We start from the raw sequence: 19,816 nt of genomic DNA on the forward strand, positions 1-19,816 counted from the left end.
AAAGCCCAGGTGGCCACACTGTAGCCCAAGAGGTAAAACTATAGCCCAACTGGTCACATTATAGCCCGAGTACTCATACTACGCTATAGTACAGGTAGTAATATCTATAGCCCAAGTGGCCACACTATAAAACAAATAGTAATAACAGCCCAAATAGTCACACTGATGGTCCGAACAGAAGCGTCACTCAGTCCATGTTCGGATCCCGGTCCGGCATTTAATGATGGCTGCTTATAGGCCAAGCAAGTAACACTATAGCCCAAGTAGTCATACTAAAGCCCACGTGGTCACGATCACAATACAGCCCATGCAGTCACACCAAAAGCTCAAGTGGTCATGCTACAGTACAAGTAGTCACACTATAAAACAAATAGTAATACTATAGCACAAGTGGTCACACTTTAAACACAAGTGGCCATACTATAGCCCAAGTTCTCATACTATAGCCGACATGGTCACACTATAGTAAATGTAATACAAGTAGTAATACAAAAGCCCAAGTGGTCACGCTATAGTAAAAGTAGTAATACTATAGCCCATGTTGTCATGCTATAAAAACACAAGTGGTCATACTATAGGCCAAGTGGTCATACTGTAGTAAAATAAATAATACTATAGCCCAAGTTTTCATACAATAGGTCAAGTGGTTAAGACTTAGTAAAGTCCAGGAGGTCACACTATAGCCCGAGTAGTAATACTACAGTGCAAGTAGTAATATTATAGCCCAAGTGATCACACTATAGCCCACATGCTCATACTATAGTACAACTTCAAGTAGTAATACTATAGCCCAAATGGTCACACTATAGCCCACGTGGTCATAAGATAGTACAAGTATTAATACAAGAGCCCAAGTGGTCATGCTATAGACTAAGTGCTAATGCTATAACACAAGTAGCAATACTATAGCCCAAGTGGTTACACTATAGCCCAAGTGGTCACAATACAGCCCATGCAGTCACACCAAAAGCTCAAGTGGTCACACTATAGCCCACATGCTCATGCTATAGTACAAGTAGTAATAGTATAGCCCAAATGGTCACACTATAGTAAGAGTGGTCACACTATAGTAAGAGTGGTCATACTATAGCCCACCTGGTCATAAGATAATACAAGTAGTAATACAAAAGCCCACGTGCTCACACTATAGCCCACGTGGTCATAAGATAGTACAAGTAGTAATACAAAAGCCTAAGTGGTCATGCTAAAATAAAAATTAGCAATACTATAGCCCGAGTGGTCACAATACAGCCCATGCAGTCACACCAGAAGCACAAGTGGTCACACAATAGCCCACGTGGCCACACTATAATACACAAGTGCTCATACTATAACCTATGTGGTCACACTATAGTTAATGTAGTAATACTATAGCACAAGTGGTCACAATACAGCCCATGCAGTCACACCAAAAGCACAAGTGGTCACACTATAGCTCACATGCACATGCTTTAGTAAAAGTAATAATACTATAGCCCAAAATGGTCACACTATAGTTAATGTAGTAATACTATAGCACAAGTGGTCACGATACAGCCCATGCAGTCACACTAAAGCCCACAAGGTCACACTATAGTACAAGTAGTAATACTGAAGATCAAGTGGTCACACTATAGCCCATGTGGTCATAAGATAGTACAAGTAGTAATACTGAAGATCAAGTGGTCACACTATAGCCCATGTGGTCATAAGATAGTACAAGTAGTAATAAAAAAAAAGTGGTCATGCTATGCTATAGTAAAAGTAGTAATACTATAGCCCATGCTGTCATGCTATAGCACAAGTGGCCACACTATAGACCGAGTGGTCATGCTATAGTAGTACTATATGTCAAGTGGTCATACTATAGCCCAAGTACTCACACTATAAACACAAGTGGCTACATTATAGCCCAAGTAGTAATACTATAGGTTAATTGGTCATCAGGGCCAGATTAACAGCATCATGGGCCTGGTGCTGAGGATTTTGGTGGGCCTTTTTTACGGAAACAAAATGAAAATGCAAAAATGTTTTGCTAAAACAAATTAAATATACTTTCACCAGTAATATCGGCCGTGCAGCCTTTGAGCAGCAGGAACACCCCCAATACCACCTGCTATGCGGTCTCTCAACAGCAGCAACATAGGAGACCACATTTCCAAACTGCCATTCAGGGAGATCCCCCCCTTCCCAAAAAAAAAAAAAGAGGGGGGATGTAGTCTCGGGTTGATGGGGAAATAGGTGGCGGGGGGTGATTTTTCAGGCAAATGGCACTTAGCACTTAAAATCATCCTGACGCTATGCTTGATATGGCATCGGGATGATCAAATTCCATTATTTCTATTACTACATTGTAATATATAGTGAAATAGTTCAACTCACCATGATGTATTATCAGTGGGAACCTGAGCTTGTCACTTCCCACCAGATGCAGTGTGTCGCTTGCCACCATTGCCTGCTGCCAGATGCCACCTGCAGCCTGCCACCAGATACAGTGTGCCACTTGCCACCAGATACAATGTGCCACTTGCCATCAGCATGCCACCAGATACAGTGTGCCACTTGCCACCAGCAGCCTGTCACCAGATACAGTGTGCCACTGGCAGCCTGCCACCAGATACAGTGTGCCACTTGCCACCAGATACAGTGTGCCACCAGATACAGTGCCACTAGCAGCCTGCCACCAGATACAGTGTGCCACTTGCCACCAGATACAGTGTGCCACTTGCCACCAGCAACCTGACACCAGATACGGTGTGCCACTTGTCACAAGCAGCATGCCAGATAGTGTGCCACTTGCTACCAGCAGCATGCCACCAGATTAAAGCGGGATTCCACCCTAAAGTGGAACCTCCTCTGATCGGAACCCCCCCCCCCATCCGGTGTCACAATTGACACCTTTCAGGGGGGAGGGGGGTATTTTCACCCACTTCCGGGCATAGACTCCCACGGGAGTCTACGCCATTTCCTGCCCTGCCGCGCTGTCTGCTGGGACACACACGGGTCCCAGTGACAGCGCGGAGATTTCCTATTGCGCGGCGCAGCTCGCGCAGTAGGGAACCGGGAAGTGAAGCCGATTCGCTTTACTTCCTGATTCCCTCACCTAGAATGGTGGCGGCAGCAGCCGAGGCACGAGCGGTCGATCGGCCTCGGCATCGCTGGAACCCGGGACAGGTGAGTGTCCATTTATTAAAAGTCAGCAGCTGTAGTATTTATAGCTGCTGGCTTTTAATATTTTTTTGGGGGCGGAATCCCTCTTTAAGTGTGCCACTTGCCACCAGCAGTCTGCCACCAGATACAGTGTACCACTTGTCACAAGCAGCCTGCCACCAGATAGTGTGCCACTTGCCACCAGCAGCATGCCACTAGCAACCTGCCACCAGATACGGTGTGCCACTTGTCACAAGCAGCATGCCAGATAGTGTGCCACTTGCTACCAGCAGCATGCCACCAGATACAGTGTGCCACTTGCCAACAGCAGCCTGCCACCAGTTACAGTGTGCCACTTGTCACAAGCAGCATGCCAGATAGTGTGCCACTTGCTACCAGCAGCATGCCACCAGATACAGTGTGCCACTTGCCAACAGCAGCCTGCCACCAGTTACAGTGTGCCACTTGCCAACAGCAGCCTGCCACCAGTTACAGTGTGCCACTTGCCACAAGCAGCCTGCCACCAGTTACAGTGTGCCACTTGCCACAAGCAGCCTGCCACCAGTTACAGTGTGCCACTTGCCACAAGCAGCCTGCCAGATATAGTGTGCCACTTGCCACAAGCAGCATGCCAGATACAGTGTGACACTTGCCACCAGCAGCATGCCAGATACAGTGTGACACTTGCCACAAGCAGCCTTCCACCAGATACAGTGTGCCACTTGCCACAAGCAGCCTTCCACCAGATACAGTGTGCCACTTGCCACAAGCCGCCTTCCACCAGATACAGTGTGCCACTTGCCACAAGCCGCCTTCCACCAGATACAGTGTGCCACTTGCCACAAGCAGCCTGCCACCAGATACAGTGTGCTACTTGCCACAAGCAGCCTGCCACCAGATACAGTGTGCTACTTGCCATCAGCAGCCTGCCACCAGCAGCAGTGTACCACCAGATACAGTGTGCCACTTGCCACAAGCAGCATGCCAGATACAGTGTACCACTTGACACAAGCAACATGCCACCAGATACAGTGTGCCATTTGCCACCAGCAGAATGTCACCAGATACAGTGTGCCACTTACCACCAGCAGCCTGTCACCAGATACAGTGTGCCACTTGCCACCAGCAGTGTGCCACCAGATACAGTGTGCCACTTGCCACCAGCAGTGTGCCATCAGCAGCCTTCCACCAGATAGTGTGCTACTTGCCACCAGCAGCAGTGTGCAACCAGCAGCCTTCCACAAGATAGTGTGCTACTTGCCATCAGCAGCCTGCCACCAGATACAGTGTGCCACTTGCCACCAGCATGCCACCAGATACAGTGTGCCACTTGCCAACAGCAGCCTGCCACCAGTTACAGTGTGCCACTTGCCAACAGCAGCCTGCCACCAGTTAGTGTGCCACTTGCCACAAGCAGCCTGCCACCAGTTACAGTGTGCCACTTGCCACAAGCAGCCTGCCACCAGTTACAGTGTGCCACTTGCCACAAGCAGCCTGCCAGATATAGTGTGCCACTTGCCACAAGCAGCATGCCAGATACAGTGTGACACTTGCCACCAGCAGCATGCCAGATACAGTGTGACACTTGCCACAAGCAGCCTTCCACCAGATACAGTGTGCCACTTGCCACAAGCCGCCTTCCACCAGATACAGTGTGCCACTTGCCACAAGCCGCCTTCCACCAGATACAGTGTGCCACTTGCCACAAGCAGCCTGCCACCAGATACAGTGTGCTACTTGCCATCAGCAGCCTGCCACCAGCAGCAGTGTACCACCAGATACAGTGTGCCACTTGCCACAAGCAGCATGCCAGATACAGTGTACCACTTGACACAAGCAACATGCCACCAGATACAGTGTGCCATTTGCCACCAGCAGAATGTCACCAGATACAGTGTGCCACTTACCACCAGCAGCCTGTCACCAGATACAGTGTGCCACTTGCCACCAGCAGTGTGCCACCAGATACAGTGTGCCACTTGCCACCAGCAGTGTGCCATCAGCAGCCTTCCACCAGATAGTGTGCTACTTGCCACCAGCAGCAGTGTGCAACCAGCAGCCTTCCACAAGATAGTGTGCTACTTGCCATCAGCAGCCTGCCACCAGATACAGTGTGCCACTTGCCACCAGCATGCCACCAGATACAGTGTGCCACTTGCCAACAGCAGCCTGCCACCAGTTACAGTGTGCCACTTACCACCAGCAGCCTGCCACTGCCTCCAAGACTCTCCCCAATTGGATAGAAGAGACAGGGCCTGCATAGTCAATCAAATCCCTGGAGCTCCCACCCCTCCTGAGCTGGGATGGTATGGCTGTATGCCAGGAGTTTTGTTTAGACCAAGTTGTACAGGGTTGTGTGTGCAAGCTTTTGGGCTCACACTGGTGTGCTGCAGTTGGCTGCACTGCTCATGTATCTGCAGTTTTAGCTGCAGTCCTATTGATTTATATCAGGTTGCAGGTTTTTGCTGCATTTTCTGACAGTGTGCCAAAGATGCAGCATGCAGGAATTTTGGTGCGCTTTCAGAAAATGCAGAAAAAACAAACAACCTAATAGAAATCTATAGGACTGGGGGTAAAACGCAGGAAAACTGTGGATACACCAGCAATGGGCCAAAACACAGCAAATCAGTGTGAACCACCTAAAAGCACAAGGGACCACCAAGCACTACCACAGGCTGATGACACAATTCTAAACACTTTGGCTGCAGTTATAACAGCTACTGCTGGTGAAAAAAGTTAAAAACGAGGGAAAGGGATATAAGAAACCAGTCACTGAGCTCACATGTGGACGGTCCCTGGAGGCTGATCACTCACAGATATCCTGTTCACCTTCTATCTGCCGGTGTTTCCCACCCACACGGCTCCTTCACTGCACAGACTTCACAGAGGGGGAGGGGAAAGGCAGAGCCGATTCAGCCTCTCCCATTTGTGTAGGGGGGGAACTGTGCACTGTGACATTGTAATAACCACAGTGAGCAAACACAGATGCAGCCAGACACCCCTACATTTACACACACTTCTCCTGTCCCATAGAAGTTTATGGACAGGAAAAAAAAAAATCGGGCTTATGCTGCTGGCTGGGTGGGCCTATTTTAAGGCAGGGGCTTGGTGCTGCAGCTCCATCAGCCCCTATGTTAATCCGGCCCTGTTGGTCATACTATAGACCAAGTAGTAATACTATACTAAAGCCCAATGGTCACACCATATCACAAGTAGTCATACTACAGCCCAAGCGGCCCTACTACAGCCCAAGCAGCCCTACTACAGCCCAAGCGGCCCTACTACAGCCCAAGTGCTCACACTAGAGTCTAAGTAGGAATACTATAGCCAAAATTGTCACACTGTAGCCCAAGTGGTCATGCTATAGCCTACATGGTCACACTATAGCCCAAGTGGTTACACTATATTAAGCAGTCATATAGCCCAAGTAGTGGCAATTTAGCCAAACTGGTCATACTATAACCTAAGTAATCATACCATAGGCAAAGCGGTCGTACTATAGCCCAAGTCTTTGTTTTATAATCCAAGTGGTCGTAACTAGCTACTTACCACAGAGCCAAAGACATTGGCTGTCCTTCACACTATACATCACTTAAAGCACAGTTGGGCAGATCAGCTGCAAAGCCAGTGTAACATTGGCCACACATGCACCCATTTGACCATCAGATTGATGTGAGCGAACAAACTGCATTGCAAGCAATTTGTACGAATAGAACACCTATTATATAAAATAATTTATCGTTTTATCCAAGACATATCGATCGTCTGGTCTGGAAATTTCTTGCACATTTCTTTTTGATTAACTAAGTACAATCTGGTTGACAAAAAGACACAAGTCCATCCAGTTCAACTAATACAAAAAGCAAAAAACACACACACACACACACACACACACACACAAAACTTCCATATACACTATCTTATACCCACAGTTGATCCAGGGGAAGGCAACCCTCCCCCAATAAAGCATGATCCAATTTGCTCCAACAGGAGAAAAAAAAAAAATTCCTTCCCGGTCTTGAAATTTCTTCTCGGTTGTACGTGTCACCAGAGTACCTGAACGCTTGTCCAGAGTGATTGATTGACTGCGTATAAATGGCGATGTTTCAAAGTTATCGAAGGGACTCCTTCATTAGGCAATAGAGTTTGCTACTGCCCCTGAAACGTCACCCCGCATACGTGCGCTGGAATTGCTGCCGCCAAGGAATTGTGTCTCACTGAATTGTAACATAATAACATAGTAATATAGTAACATAGAAATGTATTAAAGTAATAGGATAATATAGCAATGCAGTAATATAGTAACATAGTAATATAATAAAAAAAAACTAATATAATAACACAGAAAAATTGTGACAGAGTAATATAAAGAAAATAGCAATATAGTAACATAATACTATAGTGACATAGTAAATTAGGAATATAATAATATAGTAACATAGGAATATACCGTATTTTCCGGCGTATAAGACGACTTTTTACACTAAAAGCAAACAGCCAAAAAGTGGGGGTCGTCTTATACGCCGGGTATAAAGCAAAGCCGTCTTGTATGCAAGTCGCCCGCTGCATAGCATCCCTCTGGATGCTTACTGAATGTGCGGTAATACTGTATACACCGCTGAGCCAATCCTGGCAAGCGATGTATTCTATTAGAGAATACAAAGCCTGCTCGGATTGGAGTAACCACCTCTGCCAATCCGAGCAGGCTACATACGGTAGCCTGCTCTGATTGGCTTTGAGAGTCAGAGGCGCGGGCTGATGATGTTACAGCCCCTGCCAATCCGAGCAGGCTTTGTATTCTTTAATAGAATACATCGCTCGCTGTGATTGGCTTAGCGCTACTGAACATACAGCATTACCGCACATCCAGCAGGCTGACAGACTGGTCGGAAGGGGGTCGTCTTATACGGCAAGTATACCACAATCCAACATTTAAAATGGAAGATTAGGGGGTCGTCTTATCTGCCCAGCCGCCTTATACGCCGGCAAATACGGTAGTAACATAGGAATATAGTAACATAGTAAAATTAGGAATATAGTAGCATAGGGATATAGTAGCATAGTAAATTAGGAATATAGTAAATTAGGAAAATAATAATATAGTAACATAGGGATATAGTAGCATAGGGATATATTAGAATAGGGATATAGTAGCATAGTAAATTAGGAATATAGTAATATAGTAGCATAGGCATATAGTAGCATAGTAAATTAGGAATATAGTAAATTAGGAATATAATAATATAGTAGCATAGGGATATAGTAGCATAGGGATATAGTAAATTAGGAAAATAATAATATAGTAGCATAGGGATATAGTAGCATAGTAAATTAGGAAAATAATAATATAGTAGCATAGGGATATAGTAGCATAGGGATATAGTAGCATAGTAAATTAGGAATATAGTAAATTAGGAAAATAATAATATAGTAGCATAGGGATATAGTAGAATAGGGATATAGTAGCATAGTAAATTAGGAATATAGTAATATAGTAGCATAGGCATATAGTAGCATAGTAAATTAGGAATATAGTAAATTAGGAAAATAATAATATAGTAGCATAGGGATATAGTAGAATAGGCATATAGTAGCATAGTAAATTAGGAATATAATAATAAAGTAACATAGGGATATAGTAGCATAGGGATATAGTAGCATAGTAAATTAGGAATATAGTAAATTAGGAAAATAATAATATAGTAGCATAGGGATATAGTAGCATAGGGATATAGTAGCATAGTAAATTAGGAATATAGTAAATTAGGAAAATAATAATATAGTAGCATAGGGATATAGTAGAATAGGGATATAGTAGCATAGTAAATTAGGAATATAGTAATATAGTAGCATAGGCATATAGTAGCATAGTAAATTAGGAATATAGTAAATTAGGAAAATAATAATATAGTAGCATAGGGATATAGTAGAATAGGCATATAGTAGCATAGTAAATTAGGAATATAATAATAAAGTAACATAGGGATATAGTAGCATAGGGATATAGTAGCATAGTAAATTAGGAAAATAGTAAATTAGGAATATAATAATATAGTAACATAGGGATATAGTAGCATAGGGATATAGTAGCATAGTAAATTAGGAATATAGTAAATTAGGAAAATAATAATATAGTAGCATAGGGATATAGTAGCATAGTAAATTAGGAATATAGTAAATTAGGAAAATAATAATATAGTAGCATAGTAAATTAGGAATATAGTAAATTAGGAATATAATAATATAGTAACATAGAGATGTAGCAGCATAGGGATGTAGTAGCATAGTAAATTAGAAATATAATAATATAGTAACATAGGGATATATTAGCATATGAATATAGTAACATAGTAAATTAGTAATATAGTAACATAGGAATATAATAATATAGTAACATAGGGATATAGTAAAATCAGATTAAAAACATTCATCTAGTTCAGTGGTCTCCAAACTGCGGCCCCTTGCTTACCTTTTTGTAGCCCTTGGGGCACTGTTCCCCTCACTAACACCAATGATAAGGCACCAATCCTTTCACTGACTCCAGCACTTGGACATAATACCTGCCGCGGCCACCAGCAATGGGGCACTAATCGCCCCCCAACAATGTGGCAACATTCCTCCTCCTACTGACCACGGGTGCAATCTACTTTTTTTTTTATCCCATTGGCCACCAAGCCTGAGGCATTGTCCACTCCCACTGGCCACAGTCTGGTCCCACTAAAGTCTGAAGGACAGTAAACTGAACCTCTGTTTAGAACGTTTGGAGACCTCCGATTTAGTTCAACTAATAATAGAAAACCTCAACATATAGAACTCTATAGTAGATCCAGAGGAAAGAAAAGAAAAAAAAAAACCCTATAAAGAAGGTTCCATTCTCCTCCAACAAGGGAAAAAACCCTTCCTGATCCTCCAAATCCGGGGTCTCCAATCTTTTCAGTACAAGATCCACATTATATCATTTTACAGATATTCATGGGCTGAAAAAGTTCAGGGCTTATGCAGACAAGCACCAGAAACACCAGAGTTTTTTTTTAGCACACTCATAAATACACTATATTGTCAAAAGTATTGGGACACCTGCCTTTACACGCACATGAACTTTAATGGCATCCCAGTCTTAGTCCGTAGGGTTCAAACAGCTTCAACTCTTCTGGGAAGGCTGTCCACAAGGTTTAGGAGTGTGTCTATGGGAATGTTTGACCATTCTTCCAGAAGCACATTTGTGAGGTCAGGCACTGATGTTGGATGGGAAGGCCTGGCTCGCAGTCTCCATTCATCTCCACTAATTCATTCCAAAGGTGTTCTATCGGGTTAAGGTCAGGACTCTGTGCAGGCCACCCCAAACGCGCTCATCCGGGGTCCATCCAGAATTTGTAGTGTTAATATGTGGTCACACCCCTTTAGCACCTGATAGTTCAAATACATGTACAAGCTATTGAGTTCAGGTATATCTTTTCTCTGATATAAACACAGGTCAGTGAATAGATGTGAACCTAGTGGCTCTCCCCCACCTTGGGTCTTTATGCCCCATGCTGGCACGGTGTCCACCTTAGCATTTGCAGTGGAAAGGCAGCGTAGAACTGGCCAGAAGAAGGATTACTTTGATGCAGTTGGTCATGTATTGCAATATATATGAACTAAATATCCCTGTTTTTCATTGCATAGTTTACTGGGAAGGGTGTAACAGTGTGTAGGGTCCATCCAGAATTTGTAGGCACTGATGTTGGATGAGAAGGCCTGGCTTGCATCCTTCACTCTAATTCATCCCACAGGTGTTCTGTCGAGTTGAGGTAGGACTCTGTGCAGGCCAGTCAAGTTCCCCACCCCAAACTCGCTCATCCATGTCTTTATGGACCTTGCTTTGTGCACTGGTGCACAGTAATGTAGGAACAGGAAGAAGCCACCCCCAAACTGTTCCCAAAAAAGTTGGGAGCATGAAATCCTCCAAAATACCTTGGTATGCTGACGTCCCTTCACTGGAACTAATGGGTCAAGCTCAACCCTTGAAAAGCAACCCCCCCACCATAATCCCCCCTCCACCAAATGATTTGGACTGGTGTACAAAGCAAGGTCCATAAAGAAATGCCAGGACCCCTATGAATGAACACTCTCAGAAATGACGTCACATCAGATGTCAAATCACACTCATATCACATCATAGCCCCTCCATCTGTGTCCCCTCATCACATTAGAGGCCCCCCCAAATCACATCAGAGGAGGTCCCCCCATCACATCAAAGGTGGCCCCCCCCCCCATCACATCAGACTCCTCACATGAAATCAGAGGTCCCCCATCACATCACAGCCCCCCTTTATGTTAGAGTCTCCCTATTAAACGCCCCCCCCAATTACATTAGGGATTAGAGCCTCCCTGTTTACATTGAAGTGCTCCCACCACATCAAAGTTGCTGCAGGCCAGGGAATATGGTATAGTGGGCCAGATTTGGCCCTCGGGGGTAAAGTGTGGAGACCCATGCCCTAAGGCAGTGATGGCAAACCTTGGCACCCCAGATGTTTTGGAACTACATTTCTCATGATATTCATGCACTCTGCAGTGTAGTTGAGCATCATGGGAAATGTAGTTCCAAAACATCTGGGGTGCCAAGGTTCGCCATCACTGCCCTAAGGCAATCGAATATTTCTGGATCAACATTCCCTGGCGTTATTTAAATGTTCATTAATTTCCAGTTATATGTTGTGCAATTCTCTGCCATCGATATTGCAACTCAAACAAAAGTGTGGGGCGTCTCCATGTGTATGCGTTAGAAAATAAATTTGATATGGAATTGCACAATTGTATTTAAATTGATCATTTGGTTCTACAACTGGTCTGTCAGAATCACGCCATTGGATTGAATACGATTGGCATGCTTGGAGTTTTTAAAGACAGATTCTCACCATACACGGTCGTTGGTAAATGTTTTCCAATCTGCCAGATCAAATCTGAAACAAATTCTGGCGGTTTGTGACACACACACACTGTATAGAACCCGTTATCCGCAGCCAGAGAGATGCCCAGGCCAAATCGCAGTTCCGGCGTCCTTTTAGATTGCAAGCTCCTACTGCTCGGTCCCTAGCCATGTTACTCTCGTCTTTAGTCTCTCGGCCCGGAACGCTCTTCTTCCCACGGAATAACTCGCTGATTTACAGACGAATAATCGTGATAGAACAGGCTCGCTCGTCGCCCCCGTTGTCAAGTGTAAATCCAGGAACACATTTGCATACATCATTTATATGATGGTATTAAGCCGGGATTATGTCCCTCTGTATTCAGACAAAATCACATTATCCCATTTCGTGTCACTCTGTTGTTTTATAACTGCACTGGCCGAGATGGACTGCTCTGCCAAATATGCCGGCGAGCGCTGCTAATCACCACGCTTTAAAGAGTCACCGCGCAGGGAGTTGACATTTCAGTGATGGGAAGACCATGGTGGCCCCGAGAAGCTGTCATTTCTATTATCTCAGGGGATTCAGCACTGGACTTACTGCTTCTTTAATCACAGTCTCACTTCTCTAGCTGCATTTATTTTAGTTCTGCAGTGCTGACACATTAAATCTTTCAGCATCAGTTCCCACTCTAGCAGGGACCTAGACTGAGGTCCAGCCCATAGCTAAGAAAGGTTCCCACCCTAGAGGAGCTTCTACTAAACTCCAGCCCATAGCTAAGACAGGCTCCCACCCTGGAGGAGCTTCTACTAAATTCCAGCCCATAGCAAAGACAGGCTCCCACCCTGGAGGAGCTTCTACTAAATTCCAGCCCATAGCTAAGACAGGCTCCCGCCAAGGAGGAGCTTCTACTAAATTCCAGCCCATAGCAAAGACAGGCTCCCACCCTGGAGGAGCTTCTACTAAATTCCAGCCCATAGCTAAGACAGGCTCCCGCCCTGGAGGAGCTTCTACTAAACTCCAGCCCATAGCCAAGACAGGCTCCCGTCCTGGAGGAGCTTCCACTAAATTCCAGCCCATATCTAAGACAGGATCCAGTCCTAGGAGGAGGCTCCACTAAATTCCAGCCCATAGCCAAGAAAGGCTCCCGCCCTGGAGGGTCCTCCACTGAAGTCCAGCCCATAGCTAAGGCGGGTGCCCGATGCAGCCAATGTTTTCTGGAGGGCAGAAACCTAAGCCAACATCCTTCCAGATATGCGCTATCCCTGAGGAAGTCACATGACCAGTGATGCAACGCGTTGGGTGGAGCCTTGTGATATAATTTCCGGTGGCATTTTACGGAAGTGCGGTGAGGAGGCAAATGTGTCACTACTCCCATTGTTTCTTACTGCAATTTTTATTTTTACTTGATGTAAGCAGCTTCTTTTACTTAATACATTTACTTTTTATTTGGCAATATTGCACTATGGCTGTTCTTTGTTTCCTTTGAGCGCCATTTATACAAGGAGTGCCATTTCTTGGAGCGAGCAGTTTCCTCTACATATGGAGTTTCCCCCAAGAGTTGTTGATACTGATACAGATCTGGACGTAGTTCTTAATCTTCGCTTGGGACCTGGATGTCTCTACAGATCCATCAGCAGGATTTTTTTATCTGACCATCTGATGAGTCTTGTTTGACCTTTGGGTCATTTTTGGAGGTGGGCGGCCAATTCATAAATATAACGATGCTTGGATTGACATGCTGTCTGGTTTTTCTTCTATCAAGTTACCCCTATGAGATTTTTATCTTTCTATAAACGGACTCCAACCATTGGGCTTTAGTTGGACTTTTATTCACATTTATTTGTATGTTTTGGATACTTATGTTCCTTCTTTAAGTATATTAATTCACCTCACGGTATGGAATAAGCGCACCACTCTTATTTCTTCTTTTAACATCCTTCCAGAGCCAACCTTGCCAGTTTATACATCAGTCTGCATATTTGCGTCAGATTGCGCCGGCACATTCAAACATCTTCTTAATGTCTTTGGATTGGACTGCCAGGAGGACTTTCAGGCCAAATTAGCGTGCAAGCCAATTCATCCATCTACTGGCACAGCTTGTGGCTGCTGGAGATAGCAGGAGCTGTGAAGGAAGCCAACACATGCTTGAAGTGAACCTGTGCATTGCTGATGGAGGACAAACTAACAGGTTCTATTTTGTGGCAACCCCTCCATACATACTCCCATTTCCCTCACTTCCCCACCACTATCAGGGCTGGACTTACCATTGGGCTTGACTGGGCTCAAGCCCATGGGCCCCGCCAAATAGGGGGCCCTACGGGCCCTGCAGAGATACATAGCCGAGTGTACACGGCTCGAATCCGCTCACAGTCACGCCCAGTGCCGCCCTATGATGGACATAACACAAGGACCGGCTGTGACTGTGAGCTGAGCCAAGTACACTCGGCTACTCTCAGCTCCACTCGGGACTGTGAGAGGACCCGAGAGCCGACGAGAGGACCAGAGAGCCGCCAAGAAAACCCAAGAGCTGCCGAGAGGACCAGAGAGCTGCCAAGATACACAGGACTCTGTATCTCGGCGGCACCATTTTTAAACTTCAAGACTGCAATGACAAGGCTGAAAATGACAAGGCTATGCTGACAAGGCTGCAATGACACTGGACAAGTCTGCAGATGGATGGGCAAGGCTGCAGATGATCACTGATAAGGCTGCATTGATGGGCATTTAAATGTAAGTTTTTTTTTCTTAAACTTCCCTCCTAAAAGTTTTTCTCCTTAAAATTCCCTCTTAAACTTGAGGTAATGTAAAGAAAGTAGGGCCCAAAAGTGACTCAAGCCCAGGGGCCCCCACCACCCTAAGTCCTGCCCTGACCACTATGTTCAACCCCCGGGATCATAGAGAAATATCTGGTACTTCCAAGTATGGTGGAACACGTGGTTGTTCCTCTCCACCTATCATTGCCCACTTTATTTAGGTAAACCTGTTCAATTGCTTCTTAACACAAATTGCTAATCAGCCAATCACATGGCAGCAACTCAATGCATTTAGGCATCTATAAAAGGTGTGAAGACGATTTGCTGAAGTTCAAACTGAGCATCAGAATTGGGAAAAAAGTGGCCGGTGAGTGTATATATATTATACACTATTTGTCTCGATAAAAATAAAATTTTATATAAGATAAATAATATATTTTTATTTTTTTTATTTTTTTATTTAAGCAAGACAAGTAGTTGTAGAAAACTTCTATTCTTTATTCAATGCACATAGTATACAAAGTAATAGTGTTACTTTGTATCAAATATGGATTAACTATAGGACGGAAGTGTGTTGCAACTACTTTTCTGCACTTCGATACAATGGAGATAATGACTTGGTTATCCTCCAGTTGTGCAGTCACACTATGACCCTTTCAGGTCACTGTGCTTCTTGTAGGACTGTCTGTATAATATATATATATATATATATATATATATATATATATATATATATATATATATATATATATATATATATATATATATATATTTGTGGAATTACCGTTGAGCTTCTGGGAACTTTGTTGAAATTATCCTTGAACCTTTGTGTCACTTACTATTGAACCCCGGCACTCTGTGTCCCTTTAAGCCACGGCCAGTATTCAGCGCAATGAAAATCACACCCAACTTTTCCTGTGGCTGCAGAGCGCCGCACTTTTTCTCAGCTGTGTGTGTGTGGGGGGGGGGGGGGGGGCGCGCAATTTATTTTCCTGCACACAGGCCCACTGCTTTCAGAAAATGCCCCTGACCTGAGCTCATCATTGAGCATCCATTCCAGATGCTTGTATGTGACATAACATACATCCCATACAAGCACGTGGGCTGGAAGCGAGCGTCGGATCAACAGGATGAGTGTACCAGGACAGGTAGATGTGTCTCATGTCTGCTTCCTTTCACCACTCTGCATATCACACAGATCATAGACGAGAAGAGGGTACAGCGGTGGAACAGATAAGAAGAGGGTACAGCAGTGGGGAAAATGATCAGGAGGGGTTCAGAGGTGGACAGAAGAACAGGGAGGTACAGTGATGGGGCAGAAAAGCACAGGGGGTAGAGCGGTGGGGCAGATGTGAAAGGAGGTGTATTGGTGGGACAAATGAGCAGGGGGAACAGAGGTGGAGCAAAAGAGCAGGGGGTACAGAGGTGAGACAGATGTGCAGGGAGGTGCAGATGAGTTCAGTGTTATGACAGATGAAAAGGTGATTAAGTAGTGAGACAGAAGAGCATGGGGATGCGTTGGTGGAGCAGATGTGCAGATGAAATAAAGGGGTTACAGAGGCGGGGCAGATGTACAGGGGGGTACAAAGGCGGGGCAGAGGAGAAAGGAGGTACATTGATGAGCAGGGGGAACAGAAGTGGGACACACGTGCAGAAGGTACAGTGGTGGGGCAGATGAGCAGATAAGTTCAGTGTTAGGACAGATGAAAAGATGGTTCAGCAGTGAGACAGAAGAGCATGGGGATACAGCCGGGGAGCAGATGTGCAGGGAGGTGCAGTGGTGGGGTGGATAAGAGAAGGGGTTACAGTGGTGGGACAGAAGAGTAAGGGGGTTCAGCGGTGGGGCAGATGTGCAGGAGGTACAGTAGTGGAAGGCATAAGAAGGGGGTTCAGCGGTGTGACAAAAGCAGGGGGGTACAGTGATGGGACAGAAGAGCAGGGGGTACAGAGGTGAGACAGATGTGCAGGGAGGTACATTGGTGGGGCAGATGAGAAAGCAAGTTACAGTGGTGGGGCAGATGAGAAGGTGATTGAGTAGTGAGACAGAAGAGCATGGGTATGCGTCAGTGGAGCAGATCTGCAGGGAGGTGCAGTGGTGGGGCAGATGAGAAAATGGGTTACAGTGGTGGGACAGAAGAGTAAGGGGGTACAGCGGTGGGGCAGATGTGCAGGAGGTACAGTAGTGAGAGGGATAAGAAGGGGGCACAGCGGTGTGACAAAAGCAGCGGGGGGGGGGGGGAACAGTGATGGGACAGAAGAGCAGGGGGGTACAGCAGTGGGGCAGATGTGAAAGGAGGTGTATTGGTGGGACAGAAGAGCAGAGGGCACAGAGGTGGGGCAGATGTACAGGGGGGTACAGAGGCGGGGCAGAGGAGAAAGGAGGTACATTGATGGGACAGATGAGCAGGGGGGAACAGAGGTGGGACACATGTGCAGAAGGTACAGGGGTGGGGCAGATGAGCAAAAAGGTCAGTGTTAGGACAGATGAGAAGATGGTTCAGTGGCGAGACAGATGTGCAGGGGGGGTTACAGTGGTGGGACAGATGTGCAGGGGGGGGTTACAGTGGTGGGACAGATGTGCAGGGGGGGTTACAGTGGTGGGGCAGATGAGCAGAGATCTGAGGTGTGGAGTTGCAGGATGTTAATTACTCAAGTAGTTTACAGCATTTTTATATCTTTATAAAAAAAATCCTTTTCGTGATTGAGTGTGTGAAGTTTACATTTTCTTGTTATAAAATCGGCATGCTCAATTTCTTTGAAAATATTTTTCGGCACACTGTGCTCAAAAGGTTGCCTACCCCTGCAGTATAGCCATACACAAATCTTTTTTTTTTTCCCCCCCATTGGTGAATGCATTTTTAATCATTTTCCAGTATGTATGTATGTATGTATGTATATGTTTTTTCTTCTGAGATTTACATGACACAAACATGCATAACTCTGACATCCGTTTACAATTTTTCATACATCAGAACGCAATTCTTTTCTTTCAGTACCTCCATCTGCGCCATCATTTACCCCACGCAACAAGAAAAATAAAAAGTAAAGTTACTTGCTTTCCTAAAAATTTATGATTTTTGCAAGTCTTTTTAAATAGTTGTCTGATCACACCGCGCATGCTACAACCACAAGCCAACCCAGCATTTCCAGTTCTCTAAAATCTTCCCCAAAAAAATAAATAAATTAATTAAAATTAAAATAAAAAAATTAAAATAATGAGCAAAACCTTTAAAAGTTTAGGTCCCACCAGAATAACAAAACGGTCGGATTATTAAATGTGTGGACCAAAGCATCCGTGGCCCCTTTTTATAGTTTCTTGCAGACGTTATGGGGGGGGGGAGGGGGGCAAGTGAAGGTCCGATATCTTTTTGACCTTCATTGGTTTGGACTATTGTTTGCGTTGATGGAGCTGCACGGTGGGCAGAGAGTTGGCGTTAGAGGGGCTCGTCCCTGACCTCGAAAGCCGATCGATAGGCGATTTGTGCGGTTGGCTTTCCAGGAATGGGAATTGGTCCTTTCCGATGGCGTCTTGTCCATTTCTTCGGGACAGGTCGGTGAGAACTAGGACAGCGTTCGAGCCAGGCTTGCCCTTCGGTGAGCGCACAGCGGCGCGTTTGGGGTTAATAGAGAGCAGAGAGACTGGAAGAAGCCTCAGTGTGTAAGATGCAGAGGAGGTGTAGAGGCTGGGGGGGGGGGGGGGGGCTGGGGAGTAGAGAAGGGGGGGGTGAGGGGGATCCCATTCAGCCAATAACTACAAGCTTCTAATCATCTCCCCCCACGTGCTTTTGACAGCCAAGAAACGCCAGTGGGCTATTGGGCCCCCTTCGGCCTATCAGGCTGCGTCAGACCTTGCCTTGGCCCTCTGATTGGGCGCGGGCTTTCCCTTTTGTTCTGCCTGGCCTTGCATTGTTAACTGTTCTCTATGGGGAAGCGGTGAGGCTTCAACCAAGAAATGCAGACAGGCACGGCTCTAATGGAACACAACCAGCCGGCCGCCTGGGCATTCAGATTGAGAGCTCCTGTGGCCAGAGATGGCTCCGCCAGTTTTTATCTGCATTTAAGCCGGCGTGCGTTTGTGGCCCCTGAGGAAATCTAAGAAGGCTTCGCCGCTTAATGACCGCGGGAACTAAACGCAAACTGCGCCCAGCTTTCAGGGGGAACGGCCCCCCCCGTTTACCCCAATCCCTGGAAAGGACCCTGAATGTTGTACACTGACCACCAGCAAAAAAAAATAAAAAAAATGGGAATTGCGTTAAAAAGTGGACCCGTCATTAAAATCCAAATTTCGCAGGAATTGGCGGGACGCGTTTATTTTGTGAAATTCACTTTTGGAGGATTTCTGCTGTTCCCCAGTCCCAGCCTTGGCAGCTCCGATCACATGATCTCAGGCTACCAATCATTACTGTGGAGAGTCCGGGGTCTCCAATCAGCAGTTAGATAAGAGGACCCCTAATTATCAACAGAAACAATTCTTCATACATTGACGGGTTAATATTTTAGTTTTAGGTGGAGCCTGACTTTGTATTGTATGAGGAGGAGGAGGAGGAGGAGGAGGAGGAGGAGGGGGGCGGGCGAGGGGATTTAATAAAGCTGCTGCGCCACTTTTCTGGTGTTAATCTGTATTGTTCATTAGAGATTGCGCTAAATTCATGAAGCCCCTGCGAGACGTTGGGTTCTGACCACGACTCGAAATAAAATACCGACAGATCGAATCTTAGGAAAGTGGAGATAATGAAGTCCAATTCTCCACATTGGTGTACAGAAAGAGACACATTTTGCGAAGAGTCTTATGTGGGCAAAAAAAAGCGTTTCAGCACGAGCCAAATTCGGATTCAAGTTCTAGACGGGGCCATAGATTTGGCGCACATTGCACCACCTATAGAACAGTTTCACACAATTGCTGCACCAGGCTTTATAGATTCCAGGGAGTATTCCAACAATCAGATCTCCCAACTATGTCCACTTTGGAGATGGTCTAATCCCTCATAATGGGTACAACAGGTGTGCACCCGGGAACTCAGCACAGGGATGGTGGGAACCCCT

This window comes from Lithobates pipiens, unplaced genomic scaffold, assembly GCF_037356315.1.
Source record: "Lithobates pipiens isolate NorthernLeopardFrog02 unplaced genomic scaffold, aLitPip1_a1.2 Scaffold_28, whole genome shotgun sequence".
Lineage (NCBI taxonomy): Eukaryota > Metazoa > Chordata > Amphibia > Anura > Ranidae > Lithobates > Lithobates pipiens.